Source organism: Geotrypetes seraphini, chromosome 5 (genome assembly GCF_902459505.1).
Source record: "Geotrypetes seraphini chromosome 5, aGeoSer1.1, whole genome shotgun sequence".
In the NCBI taxonomy this organism is placed as follows: domain Eukaryota; kingdom Metazoa; phylum Chordata; class Amphibia; order Gymnophiona; family Dermophiidae; genus Geotrypetes; species Geotrypetes seraphini.
In genome coordinates this window covers 199645231-199660366 of record NC_047088.1, presented here as the reverse complement: position 1 = coordinate 199660366, position 15136 = coordinate 199645231, and the positions used below count along the sequence as shown (strand labels likewise).

The window sequence follows — 15136 nt, the reverse complement described above, 5'->3', positions numbered from 1 at the left end:
GCCATTCTTTTTTTGCCCAGTGTTCATGTTTGGCTCAATTATCTCAAAGGCATATCTACTATCCCATAACCATATCTAAGAAACCAGAGCTGATGTGGTTTATCCAGCGTAATTTTATGAATCAGAGCCCTAAATAACTCAAGGAAGAGGTCAAAAACCAAAGGCACCAAGAACATTTTTTTTGTTGGCCTGTGTAATTTAAGAAAACATAAAATGAAAAAGTTTTATGGAGATGAAAATGATTATGCTGCCCATTGGATGTTTAAGAGTAATGAAACAAGTAATGATAAAAGTGTAACAGTATGTGAAAACCAGATAACGACCAATCGCAGTGTCTGTTGAAGCATTGTGTGTCTGATATTTTATAAATTATACCTTATATAGTCTTAATGCTATCTCATTAAAGGCAGATGTCAAGTATAATTAATGTTCTTAAAAGTAATCAATATTCTTACTTGAATTTCTTAATTGTATGGACCTTCAGACTGCAGCCGAGCACCACGCTACTGGTTGCTTTTAGTCTTCGTCGGTCCAACTTTTTAGTTTATTTTAATATATACTAGAGGCATAGTCTGTTGTTAATTGTGTCTAACCGTACATAAGAAAGTAAGGAACAGCGAAGTATTTATATTGTTTCTTCGTAGTTTCCCTCGATCCTGAAGAAAGGTTTCATTATGAAACATGCATGTCGGGAGAGGTGAATGAAGGACAGTTCACTATAAAGCTAAGTGACGTTCTTCTGTTTGATATCAATATATGGAAAATGGTAGAGAGGGATAGATTCTTCAAACTTTCAAAACATACAAGAACAAGAGGGCATTCGGAAAAATTGGAAGGGGACAGATTCAAAACAAATGCTAGGAAGTTTTTCTTTACCCAGCGTGTGGTGGACACCTGGAATGCACTTCCAGAGGACGTAATAGGACAGAGTACGGTACTGGAGTTCAAGAAAGGATTGGACAATTTCCTGCTGGAAAAAGGGATAGAGGGGTATAGATAGGGAGCTACTGCGCAGGTCCTGGACCTGTTGGGCCGCCGCGTGAGCGGACTGCTGGGCACGATGGACCTCGGGTCTGACCCAGTGGAGGCATTGCTTATGTTCTTATAAAAAGTAAAAAACAAATAAGAAGATTAATAAATGAATTTAAAGGAATAATAATAAAAGTTGGACCGACGAAGAGTAAAAGCAACCAGTAGCGTGGTACTCGGCTGCAGTCTGAATGTCCATACAATTAAGAAATTCAAGTAAGAATATTGATTACTTTTGAGAACATTAATTATACTTACCATCTGCCTTTGATGAGATAGCAGTAAGACAATATAAGGTATAATTTGATTAAATATACAACGGCGGCTCTTATATATAAGACTTAATATTTTATAAAGACACCATAGGGAACTACAGTATGGGGGAAATTCTATAAATGGTGTCTAAAAAGATAGGCACCTATCTCTTGTCAATCACTTTTAGGCACCTATTACAGAATCACGCCTAACTTAAACTTAGGCGCATGTAATGTTGGCCAGGATTTTAAAGGCCTACATTATTTTATGTTATGCTGTTGATAGAGGGAATATGAGTCGGTGTATCTACGTTTAAGCTGGTGGCGTACACGGATGACTTATTACATCTGACTTTCCCAGACACTTTCCTCACATACCTGTTGGACCTATTTCGGGAATATGGGGATTTTGCAGGCATGTATATAAATCTTGACACGTGTGAGGCACTGCCCTCTTTGGAGGAGGTGTGTCACACCTGGACAGTGGAGTTTCCGTTGAAGTGGGCGGAGACTTCATTTACTTATTCGGGTGTGCAGCTGGCGATGAGGGTGTTGCAATTGTATAAACTGAACGTACCTCAGCAATTGCATAATACGAGCAGGCTCTTGGACTGGTGGCGTTCGTTGCCTGTTGCTTTGTTGGGCAGAGTCAATTTAATACATATGATGATTCTCCCGAAATGGCTTTACTTGTTATAAATGGTTCCGCCGCATTTGCTTAAAAAGGATGTTATTAAGTTGAATAGCATGTTTACTAAGTTTTGCTGGGGAGGGAAGAAATCAAAGTTAAGGTTTAGCTATTTGATTGGGGGATGGCAACTTGGGGGTCTGGGGGTTTCCAGATATGCAATTATACAATTATGCTTGTTTGCTTCGGCACTTGGGTGACTGGACCCTGCAGACAGAGAGCTTTACCCCGGTGGCAATGGAATGAGCATACTATGCACCTTATTATTTCTTTTCTCTGGCGCCCAGGTGCCTGTCCATTTTAAGGATAGTGTATTATTGCACTCATTGCATTGGATGTGGCGATGGCACGTTGGAAGGCTGGGTGGGGATTCAGAGGCAACTGATCAGATTCCCTTACGGGACTATCTTCTTTTTATACCAGGTATGGAGAACAGAGCTTTTGCCGCTTGGGAGCAGGAAGTTATCTGGAGGATGGAACAGCTATTGTTGGATAAGGGGACCCTACAGTCACTTGAGGATATTCAGCGGAGGGTGGGTGCCTGGTGGGGCAATAGATTTGAATATTGTCTGCTTAAGCATTTTTGGGCCTCTTTGGCTTGGGAGCATTTTAGTATACGGATGGGAAAATACTTGTGGGTTTTTCAGGGCTGATACAAAGGATAGGCTTACTCTTTCATGCCTACACAAACAGCTTCAAAGGTTAGGCCCAGTGAAGGATGCCAAGCAGTATTAAAGAGGATGGAAAAGGGATCTACAAATGTCATTAGGTGCATGAGACTTACAGAGAAACCTGAGGGGCCTTCCCGATTTAACTCGAAGTGCAACCTTACAGGAATATTATTACAGAGTTTTATATCGAGCTTATTTTTCCCTGAAGCAATTTCAGCATTGTGGGGGGCAGATTGGTAGGGGTTGTTTGAAAAGTAGACAGGTAGAGGGGATGTTAGGACATATGTTTTGGTGTTGCACTCCTATAAAATGCTTTTGGAAGGATGTTGTGGATTATATATAGGTAAATTGTTTGAGACCACTATACCAGGCACAGTGGCACAACTGGTTCTTGATTTACCGGGAGTTTATGCACAGCTGCCCCCAGATTCCCGGTTGTCATGTCGTAAAATGTGTTTTATTGCCAGAAAATGTATATTGCAGATATGGACCTCCCATGAACCCCAAATTATTGGCAGTGGAGAGCAGCAATGCATGCCTTGGAAATCTGGGAGGCCAGGGAGGCTAGGGGCTCACACAGGCGGAAAGCATCCTTCATGAAGGTGTGTGGTCCCTTCTTGAGTAGTTTATATCCGAAGGGACGTAGCTTATTTCTCAATGATTTGTGAGTGTGGATGGTCAGATAGGGTGGTGGTGCTTACTGAGGGGGTTGGGGGGTCTGAGTGTTGCTTTTAGTGTTGATGGAGGAAGATTGGGGAAGGGTATTACTTCTGCAGGGAGAGAATGGGGTCTCCGTAAGGTATATGATACTCTGTAGGCTGGCAACTGTGTGCTTGCGAGGGATATAGGGACTTTGTATTTCGTATGTTATTTTAGGCACTGATTACATAGTAACATAGTAGATGACGGCAGATAAAGACCCAAATGGTCCATCCAATCTGCCCAACCTGATTCAATTTAAATTTTTTTAATTTTTTCTTCTTAGCTATTTCTGGGCAAGAATCCAAAGCTCTACCCGATACTGTGCTTGGGTTCCAACTGCCGAAATCTCCGTTAAAACCTGCTCCATCCCATCTAAACCCTCCCAGCCATGGAAGCTCTATTTAGCCCATCCTCCCCCAAACAGCCATATACAGACTGTGCAAGTCTGCCCAGTACTGGCCTTAGTTCAATATTTAATATTATTTTCTGATTCTAGATCCTCTGTGTTCATCCCACGCTTCTTTGAACTCGTCACCGTTTTCCTCTCCACCACCTCTCTCAGGAGCACATTCCATGCATCCACCACCCTCTCCGTAAAGTAGAATTTCCTAACATTGCTCTTGAATCTACCACCCCTCAACATCAAATTATGTCCTCTGGTTTTACCATTTTCCTTTCTATGGAAAAGATTTTGTTCTACATTAATACCCTTCAAATATTTGAACGTCTGAACCATAGCTCCCCGGTCCCTCCTTTCCTCTAGGGTATACATATTCAGGGCTTCCAGTCTTTCCTCATACGTCTTCCGGCACAAGCCTCCTATTCTATGGGAGAGAGGGGGTACTGTACATTTGGGGTGCGTTTACCTATGGTATAATTGGGGGGGGTGTTGGACATATATTTGTTATATTTGTTGTATATCCCTGCATGAGGCTGTTGAATGTATGGATTGAGTTTACTGTTGGGATAAGTTGATAGAGGGGTTGGGAGGCATTGTGTGTGTGTGTGTGGGGGGGGGGGGTGATGGTTAATGAACCTTTGAACTGATGTATATTGCAGTGTTTTCTCTTGGGTTTTGTAGAATTGGTTTTCTAGAACCCTCTCTACCCCTAAACACGCCTACTTTAGAGTTATGTTCTACTAGGCATCATGCGATGGGCACCTAATTGTGCCTAAGAATATAAGTGCCTATCACCCAATTAATTTTTATTTTTTTTTTTTTCAATTATGAGCTTATTAAAGCTACTAATTGAAGTCAATGTACTAATTAAGTTAGGTACTTCTTTTTAGGCGCCTTTTATAGAATTTTCCCCAAAATGTCTCTCCATTTTGCTTTATAAGGAGATGGGGTAGTGAGATAATAGTGCCACCTGTCTGATTTTCAGCCTGATTCTATAAACAGTGCCTAAATTGGTAGGCAGTTTGAAAAATAGTGCTTACTTCATGTCATGGTTTTAAGAAAGGTTTGGACAAGTTCTTGGAGGAAAAGTCCTTAGCCTGTTATTGAGAAAAACATGGGGGAAGCCACTGCTTGCCCTGGCTCGGTAGCATGGAATGTTGCTACTCCTTGGGTTTTGGCCAGGTACTCGTGACCTGGATTGGCCACCGTGAGAACGGGCTAATTGGCTTAATGCAGGGGTGTCTAATGTTGGTCCTCGAGGGCCGCAGTCCAGTCGGGTTTTCAGGATTTCCTCAATGAATATGCATGAGATCTATTTGCATGCACTGCTTTCAATGCATATTCATTGGGGAAATCCTGAAAACCCGACTGGACTGCGGCCCTCTTGGACCGACATTGGACACCCCTGGCTTAATGGATCATTGGTCAGACCCAGTAAGGCTATTCTTATGTTCTTACCTGAGCCAAGTATAGGACTTTTAAGCCATTATAAGATCACTGATGAGGTTGGCTCTGAGGCACTGTGGAATAAGGCATTATGACATCACAATCTCAGTTCTGGAATGTTGCTCTCATTGAGGTTCTAGAATCTTGCTATTCTTTGATATGCTGGAATGTTGCTACTCCTTGGGTTTTGGTCAGATATTCGTGACCTGGATTGGTCACCATGAAAACAGGCTACTTGGCTTAATGGATCATTGGTCAGAACCAGTAAGGCTATTCTTAAGTTCTCATAGCAATCAAATGTAGGTACCCTTTGTAGAATCACACCTACTGGTGCCTAACTCTACTTGGGTACCAGTAGTCGTCATAGGGCTCCTTTTACAAAAGTACGTTAGGGCCAGGGCAGAATTAATTCGTCGAGGGCCCCTAGGCACACAAGTACACTGGGCCCCCTGCCCCGCCCCATCCCACCATGCGCCCAGGCAGAAACAGGAAGCTGCGTTAGAGGGAAGCTTTGGGCAAGCAGCACTGCTTGCACAATTACAGTTCCCGTTGCCTTTCTTACCTGCGTTGCTTGCTTGTCTTACTTTCTGTTGATGGGGGGGGCGCGTTGCTGATCGATGCTGGAGGGGACCATCGCCATTTGTAAAAAACAATGTTGATGCCCTCCTTCATCGGGCCCCCCTGACCATTTCAGGCCCTAGGCATGTGCCTACTTGGTCTATTGGTTAATCCTGCCCTGGTTAGGGCCTTATCGCGTGGAATAGCTCGCACTAAAATGCTGCACGCTCTAGCCACTACTGCCTCCTCTTGAGCAGGTGGTAGTTTTTCAGGTAGCGCGCGCTAATCCGGTGCATGCGCTAAAAACATTTGCGCACCTTTGTAAAAGGAGCCCATAGTGTTAAGTGCCAGTATATTAGGCCAGGGTTTTCTTGGCCTAATTTGCCAGCGCCTAAGGCAATCCACGCCCAAACTCTGCCCCCTAACAATGCCACAGTGTAGATGCCTACATGGTTCTTACCAAGTTAAACACATATCTCCCAATCTTTTTTTTTTTTTTTTGGGAATTAATTTTTAATGGCACTTTCAATTACCACTCCAAATAAATCAATTAAGAAAAAAATGAGGTTAGGCACCAAACTCGGCAGACTCCGCAATTTAGGCACCTAGCAACAGGTGCCATTTATAGAATCGGGGCCATTGTTCCTAATTTAAGAATAGCCATGTCCCACCCATGCTCCCTTTTGAAATTCATGCACTAGAATGCACTAGAAAATTTGTGTATACATTATAATTAGTGCCACTAATTGCTTGCTAATTGACAGTTATAAACATATCATAAAAACTCACTTTTATACCACAAAACCGTTAAGCTCTATGCGGTTCACAAAAGATTAAAAGTGTACAAAGTGAATATAGTAAGCAAGGTTAACCTAATTTCCAAAAGATTTAAATGTTTTTAAGGCCCGCCAAAATTGTTGGAAGGTGTCAGAAGACATAATTAAATTATTCCAATCCTTGTCCCATAATGCCGCTTGAAAGGACAGAAGGCGCTGATGAAATCTTTTAAATTTGCAACCCTTGGCAGACGGAAAAGTGAATAATGCATGAGATTTTCTGGAATGTTTTGAACTAGTAAATGTGAATGAATCCAAAAGATATTCCAATATTAAGCCAACTGATGCCTTAAAGCTGATTAGCTTGTTAAGCAGTTAAGATGCATATGCCAGTCAGCAAAGTGCACAGTGCAAAGTGCACAGATTTGTGCACGTAACTCTGGCTGAGTATACAGAATTTGGGGGTAGGTCAATAGCAGGTGTGGATGGTGGCACCCAAGCATACAAAATGACACAAAATGAACTCCTCCCCCTGCAGTCCATTGGAGAGATCAATCTGCCTGCTTTTAAATATCAGCAGCAGTGGAGATCAACTGCTTTTACACCTAAGCAGCAACGAGACCAGCCACCGAGAGCACACAGACCCGATCCTACCAAGAGTGTGAACTCTTCCCCCCATGCAATCCGCTAAGAAGATCGACTGTCGGCTCCGGGCGGCTTTCCCGCAGAGGAGAGAATCCTGCATTCACCGTGGGCCTCATCTGGGGCAGCCTCCTTGGAGCGGCTGGGGCACGGGCAGTGTGTCTGGGAGGGAATGCATGGATGGGAGAACATCGCAGGGGAGGAGACATAGGCATCCTGGGACTGTCTGCCAAGTCTCTTCCCTGAAGAAGCCCTTTCTGGAAACGTCAATCGCTCCTCCTAAACTTACTTGCTCCACTTTATCACTGACGCTGAAACCGTGGATTGAAGACAAAGTTTTATTTTATTTTTCTTTCCAGCTTATGATTTATCTTTAATCTTATCTATTGTTTTGCCTTTTGTCTTTGTTTTGTTCTATTTCTATCAATTAAATTTCTCCAGAATTCTATTGTTCAACGGCTCCCCCTTCTGCTTCTATTCCTTTCTCTCCTCTCTTCTACCTTCCAAAGTATTTAGATCAATGCTGTCTTGTTAAAATGTTTATTTTATTTTTATTTTTCCTCTAACTCTACTTTTCACTTCTCTATTACCCTCCAGGTACTTTAGTTAGATTGTGAGCCTTCGGGACAGTAAGGGAATTTTTCAAGTACCTTTCTTATTTCTAATCTTAATGTATATTTTCTGTAAACCGCTTAGAACCTAACGGATGTAGCGGTATATAAGAAATAAATTACATTACATTACATTACATAACTGATAGTATTCTATAAGTTCATTAGTTAGCATTAAGTCCATGGCCCTTCCATGCTCTTACTTTATAGAATAGCACATGGTGCACTTAAGTGCAAAAACACCAATTGAAAGCAACATTGGCATGCGTAAGTGGTACATAGCTCTAGGTGCGAGTTTATTGAATTGCCCCAGTCGCCTCCCAGCCTATTACCAGTGCACTTATTATATCCAGCATTACAGTCTTTGTAAGCTGTGGTGGATCTTTGGAATGCATGCTCATTCCTAAGAGTGTTTTGCTTACCTTCACTGTGATAATATTAATACCATGAGCTGTCATTAGTGAAATTAAAAATAAGTAAATGAGCAGAAAAAAAAAAAATACAAAAAAATTAAAGGTGCCTGTGGTGAGTCAGATAATGAGTAGGTAAAAGTATATGAAATAATTACAGTGCTGGAAAAGTAGACTGCGTGAGGAAAGTGTCTCAGTGAATATTAAACTTAATTCTAGAACTTTAAATAAAATTTGACTTGCACTGTGGTTTTCACTTACAAGGCTGTGATTTAGTGTTCTTCTTTAACTCTGGCAATAAACAGTGTTCAGATTTTCCAACAGAATTCCTATCTTCAGTATAATAAATGTTCAAAGTCTTAGGAGCCCAGAATCCAAGAAATCTTAGGATTGATTAGCCTGTCGCGTACAGTACCATGTAGGTAGGTGACCTGGGGTCAGTTCTATAATATGTACTGGGCTCCTGGGTAGGGGGAAATTATTTATTTTATTTATTTATTCAATTTTCTATACCGTTCTCCCAAGGGAGCTCAGAACGGTTTACATGAATTTATTCAGGTACCCAAGCATTTTTCCCTATCTGTCCTGGCAGGCTCACAATCTATCTGGGGCAATGGGGGGATTCAGTGACTTGCCCAGGGTCACAAGGAGCAGCGTGGGTTTAAACCCCCAACCTCAGGGTGCTGAGGCTGGAGCTTTAACCACTGCGCCACACACTCCCCTAATTATGGCTATTGTACAACAGTTAAGATCTATCTGTTTGATCTGGCACGCGTCAGTCTATCGAGTCCTTCTGTTATGGTAGCTCCTGGGTTATAGAAGGGCAGAGTTTAATTGGGAGGGGCGAGAACCCTGAAGGCTGCAATAAAAGGCTCTTTGCACCTGACCTCTCATCTTCAGAGCACATTGTCATAAATAGCAGTGAGCAGACTTGGGAAAGTAGGGCAACTGTGTCAGGCCCTGTGATGTGGGGGGACCTTGCGCCTCTGTGCAACTTGCCTGTAAAGCTACAATTTTTTCAGTGTGAAGGCAGAATCGTGCAAATTAGCTTTCTGAGACCCTGTGGTGGCTGATTTATACCATTTTTTTTTTTTTAATTTTGAAAGTTACAAAGCCCAAAACGTTCTCACCTAAAATTTAATGGAAATTTTATTTTGTGTTAAAATGGTCTAATTCACCTATTCAGCACCATTGTATCCTATAAAATTGCATTGCGGGGGAAAAAAGGGGCTTCCTTTTACGAAGCCACATTAGCATGCTTTTATCGCACGCACATTTTTAGCGTGCGCTAACCCTCCCGCGCTCGCCGAAAAACTACCGCCTGCTCAAGAGGAGGCGGTAGCGGCGAGCGCGGCCGGCAAATTGGCGTGCGCTATTACGCGCGTTAAACCGCTGACGCGGCTTCGTAAAAGGAGCCCATAGTACAGTGATCAAATTTCACTAGATTTTGAAGTTGACTTGATGGCTCAGTGGAAGAGTATTGCGCTGGGGGGGACAATTCAGTAAGTGTGTGTCTCCTTTTAGGCACTCCAGTGTCCCATGTGAAAGTCTATTCTATAAAAGGGAGAAAGAAAATCCAACGTAGTCTGCAGTAAACAACAGCAATCAGAAAACAACGAACAGACTGCAGATAATGTACAAGATGCAGGCGTTGTTTATTAGTAAATGCAGTAACATATACAACCTTATAGCCAACCAAGGGACCCGACCTTTTTTTGTCATGGTGTAAGACTTGCTTGACCCCATTTGATCGTGATTGGCGTGTGTTTGCTTTATACCTTAACCACCATGGACCCCTGAGGAAGGCGTGTTATCCGAAACACGGACCGTGTCGGGTCCCTTGGTCAGCTATAAGGTTGTATATGTTGCTGCATTTACTAACAAAGTCTATTCTATACCAGCACCTATACATCTGGATTCTGTTATAGAATACTTTTATAACCTGATACTGTGCACCAACTGCAGTTTTACCCGCTACAGACTCAGACCTGTCAAGTCTCCCACAATTAGCAGGTCTGCTCCCACTCTCCCTCTGAGCAGTTTCCGCCTTCTGGAGCAGCAGTAGACAGCACAGTAAGCGCTGTGGGACTGGTTCTGCAGCAGCAGGAGAGGAAGATTTATTAAGGCATCTCCTGCTGCTGCTGGGTTTTTGGGACCTTGCCAGGTACTTGCCCTGGGTTAGCCACCGTTGGAAACAGGCTTGATGGACCTTTGATCTGCTCCAGTATGACAACTCTTATGTTCTTAAGAGGAGGCAACTTCTAGTGCCATGGGTCAGGGGTTAAACTGTGCCAGTGGTGGAGCTGTGAGTGGGGCTGGATGGAGCTGGCATAGGGCCATGGGTGAGGCTGGGTGGAGTAGGGCGAGGGTGGGAGTGTGCCATAAATCTCTTTGAAAAAATCTCACCCGCTTGGCAAATCTGTAGACTTTGCAGAACTGTGGTTCCATAAATGTGCAGGAGGATGCGTAACTGACTGTGTTCGCTAAGCTGCACATATAGGCCTAGATTTTATAAATGTTATATAAAGTTATATGCCTAGATCGGTGTGCTTAGGAGAGCAATAAAGAGAGTCGGATGACAGCGAAACCCTCGGGAGACCCTTGATAAAGCACAGGCGTACGAAACATGTCGGGTCGTCGTCTCTCCCGAGTCATGTTAGCCTAAAGACAAGTGGCTTAAGTTTTTATATACTAATTATATGGGATTTTCATTAGAGTTAAGAATAAAGATAACTACTAAACAATTGAAAATTAGAATTACGGGTGTGAAAACTGATGATGAGAGCCATGTAAGTCTTCCTGCTGCCAAAATTCATTAAAGCGGTGGGGCTGAGGTTTTCTCGTAAACCTAAAAGAAAGTTGGATACTCGATTTTGAATTCGGGACCTAAATATTTAAGTGGATTCTTAATAGTTCCGAATTTATAGTGGAATATTTGAAAGCTGACCATACAGAAGTTAGCCATTTTCAGGGCACAGACTGTAGAAGGCTGCCTGGCTTAATTTTCAACTATTGGGATATGATCCTGCCTCTACCATCCTCTACTAGTGCACAATCCTGCCTTTCATTAGCATGATCCCACCTTTACTTTTGTGTCAGTGGCAGAATCAGAAGCAAAAGTATGAGCACTGGTGGGCTGGAGACAATATAAACTTTGGTAGTGCAAAGTGGGATGGAATTTAAGGGCTCCTTTTACGAAGGCGCGTTAAGGCCTTAATGCGCAGAATAGCGCTCGCTAAAATGCCGCACACGCTAGCCGCTACCGCCTCCTCTTGAGCAGGCGGTACTTTTTCAGCTAGCACGCGCTAATCCAGTGCATGCACTAACAATGCTAGCGTACCTTCGTAAAAGAAACCCTAAATGTCCTAGGGACCTCTGACTACTCCTTCATAAAGTATATTATTACAGACATGAATCTCCAGAAGTAATTAAAATCATGCAGGTCCAATTTCATCCTTCTGGAAACATACAGTTAGACTTTCTAACATGTGCAACCATGTGTAGGGAACTAAGGCCAGTGCCGAGCTACGGTCTCTCTCTCGTATGCGGTAAGATCAGGACAGGTTGAAGCGAGTTTAGATGGTAACTCCAGTAGTTGGGACACAAAGACAGTGCCAGACAGATTTTTTATTGTTGGTCCATTCACGTCTTTTGTAGATTTGCTATAGTTGTCTTTTATCTTTATCTTTATTTTCCGTTGTTTTTCACCCACACATCCAGGGGGTGGGAGCGGGAGGAGGGGTATATCTTTTGTTTTGGCATTATTTCTGATGGTAATGATGGATGGGGGAGGGAATTTTTATCTTTTGTATAGATACTGATTTATTATAAGTGCTTGGTTGATTATCATTATTTGTATATAAATTGTATTGCACTTTTTGTTGGCATTAAAAACTAAATAAAGTTAAAAAAAATAAAAGAATGTGATGTTGGGCAGACTGGATGGACCATGCAGATCTTTATTTGCAAATATCTACTATGTTACTACTTGCTAGCACTATTAGTGTGTGTTACCACTGGTCCGAATTTATGCAGTGGGACCTATTGCATGTTAACGATGTCAGTGCTCTGCTAATGCTATATAGCACATCGGAAACTCCTAACTGCTAATTTGTTATTTACCTTTGATAAAACAAAGGCTAGCTATGTGTTTATGCAAATGTAGAAAGACATAACGAAGGGAAACTTATGGTCTGTTGTAGTTCTGCCACTGGTGTGGCTGTTTCATAACTTCCGTCTGCCATCCTAAGCCCAGTGGAAAAACACTGCATCTGTAAAACTAAAAGGGATTAATCAAATGTGGAGGTTAGGCAACATTTTCTGTGTAAATTATATGCCAAGATGTGTGGCAATCATTTAAAGAATTACCTAAATACTATATATATTATTGTAAGAAAAAGTGCCAGATTAAATAACTTCAAGCGTGAACAACCTTCACTTCTTTAGCAGGTTCACCACTTTTTATCTGTGGTGCTAAAAGTCCCTATACTTCCCCTGTTCTCTGTTTTTTAATTAGGAGGGTGGGGACTGATATGTGATTCCAGTACCTGTACTTACCATCTGGTTTTTTAGGGCAGCAACCCTTTCAGCCCTTTTTGAAGAAAATGACATGATTTGACCACTAGATGTCATTCCAGCTCCACAGAATGATAGAGAGCAAAAAGTTCAAACCTGTTTTGTCTTGTTCTCTAGTTTAATCTATAATGACAAAGATGGTGTTAGAGTGACAGCAGAGCGGACTTGAGGGGAGCAATGATAGCTGATGAGAACTGGTTAATATACAGCAGTTATTTGAATTTCCAGAACACATTTCACAAAGCTCCTCTGACAGACTCTTGAGAAAATTACAAAGACATGGATTAGGAGGCAGCGATGTATTGTGGACTGAGAACTAAGGTTATCAACTGGATCCAGGTTCACCTATGGTTTATCTAATTCTGGGTCAACTTTGCTGGGTGAATCTAGATCCAGTCGGCAGCCCTACTGTGAGCTGGTTAAAAGACAGAAAGCAGAAAGTAGCAATAAATGGTCATTTTGTCTCAGTGGAGAAAGGCAAGTAGCTGAGTAGCTCAAGGATCTCTACTGGAACCTCTACCTTTAACATATTTATAAATAATTTGAAAAGGGAGACAGAGCAAGGGGGTGAAATTTGCATAGCTGCACATGAGGAGCTGCAGGAGGATTAGCGAGCCTGGGGCATCAGAACGGCAGATGAAATTCAATGTAGACAAGTTCACAGTAGAACAAATAATCCAAACTATAAATACTAATCTAATGTAATCTTGACCTTTCTTAATCTGCCTGTATATGTAAACCGCTTTGAAGGTGTAACCAGAAAAAGGTGGTATACAAGTCCCATCCCCTTTCTCCTGTCTATACCACCTTGTCCCATAATACTGGTTTCCATATTAGGAGTTATTTTCCAGCAAAAAGATCTTGGACTCATTGTAGAAAATGTGTTGATATTATCTGTTCAGTGAGCAATGGCAGTCAAATAAAGCAAACAGAATGGTACGAGGGGCTGCTGAAATATTCTCAGCCCAGCCAAGAAGAGAATGATATGGAGCCATGAAACTTACAAGTTATTCCACATTTTCCTTGACACTTTTCGCTTCATTCCATATCATTGGAACAAAGTGTCAAGTAAAGTGTGGAATAACTTGTAAGTTTCATGGGTTCACATCATTTTCTTCTTGGTTGGGCTGAGAACTTTTCAGCAGCCCCTCGTAATAATTATTCAAAAAGGGAGGGAGAATATTATAATGTCTTTATATCAATCCATGGTGCAACCATGACGAGCACCATGTGCATGTGTGGTCACCTGGAGCCTAATATTCAGACTATGGGAGGCAGCGCAGCTATCTCTCATGGTTGGTGGCGAACCTGGAAACTCAGTGCCATGGTTGAATCCAAACGCTGGCATTGAATTTCTAGGCTGAGTTCAGCCATGTTTGACATAGCCGGCCAACTTAGTATTCATTGACTGGCCTAGTAAGTCTTAGCAGCCAAAGATAGACCTGCTATTTAGGTGAGTCTATCTGGCCACTAGACTTAGTCGGACAGCCAATGAATATTGGCATCGACTGCTATATCACTGACCAGGATATTCAGCGGAACACAGCCAGCTATCTCCCACTGAATATCAACAGTTAGCCTGCTTAGCTGGCTGGGAGCTGTTCCTGGCCAACTAAATACTGTAGTACTGAATATCATGCAACTTGTCTCAATAAAGATATAGCAGAAATAGAAAAGATACAGAGAAGAGTGATCAAAATGATAATGGAGATGAAACAACTTCCTAATGGAAAAAAAAAGACTAAATAGGTCAGGACCAGATTTAAGACTCTGATGTCCATAGGCAGGATGGAAAAGAAAGGAGTTACAGGGTGTTAGAATGGCACAGTGACATCTCATATTGAAGTGCATGTCTTAAAACAAAGGGGCACTGTTCACTTCTCTCAAAATGGGTTACACACTATAAACTATTATTTACTCCACTGAGAAAAAATATCATAAGACTCTCCCAATGTCTAACTATCTTTTCTTACTATTTACTAAGTGGCGGGTCAACTTCAGACTTAGAGCATCTTCACCAGAGGGTGTTAGTTTCCAATTTTTGGGGTTGCTCTTTTTTGTAATCACTGGCTTCCAGCCACCCTTTTTATGTATGTTTTCCACCTTTTTCTTTTCCCTTTTTTTTTTTTCTTTCTCAAAACTGTTTATTGAATCGACAAAATACAAACAAACAAAGCAGCTGATATGGCATTTGCAATATACAGAGCACGAAACAACAAACCACCAGAACAGGCGGGGACCTTCAGAGTCCGGGATGGGTTCTTATACGTGGACTTGGCCATCCCCCACCCTACAGAAAAAGCCCCCCACCCGTCCCATTTCTTTTCCCTTTTTTAAAGTTATTTTTCTTTTTATCTTTAAAAAAGGGAAAAGA

General features: G+C 42.0%; 1 protein-coding gene across 9 annotated transcripts in view; it reads left to right on the top strand.

The window, feature by feature from the left end:
* Positions 1–15136, top strand: part of RAPGEF4 (Rap guanine nucleotide exchange factor 4) — a 251957-nt gene that overhangs the window by 179079 nt on the left and 57742 nt on the right. The window lies entirely within an intron of this gene.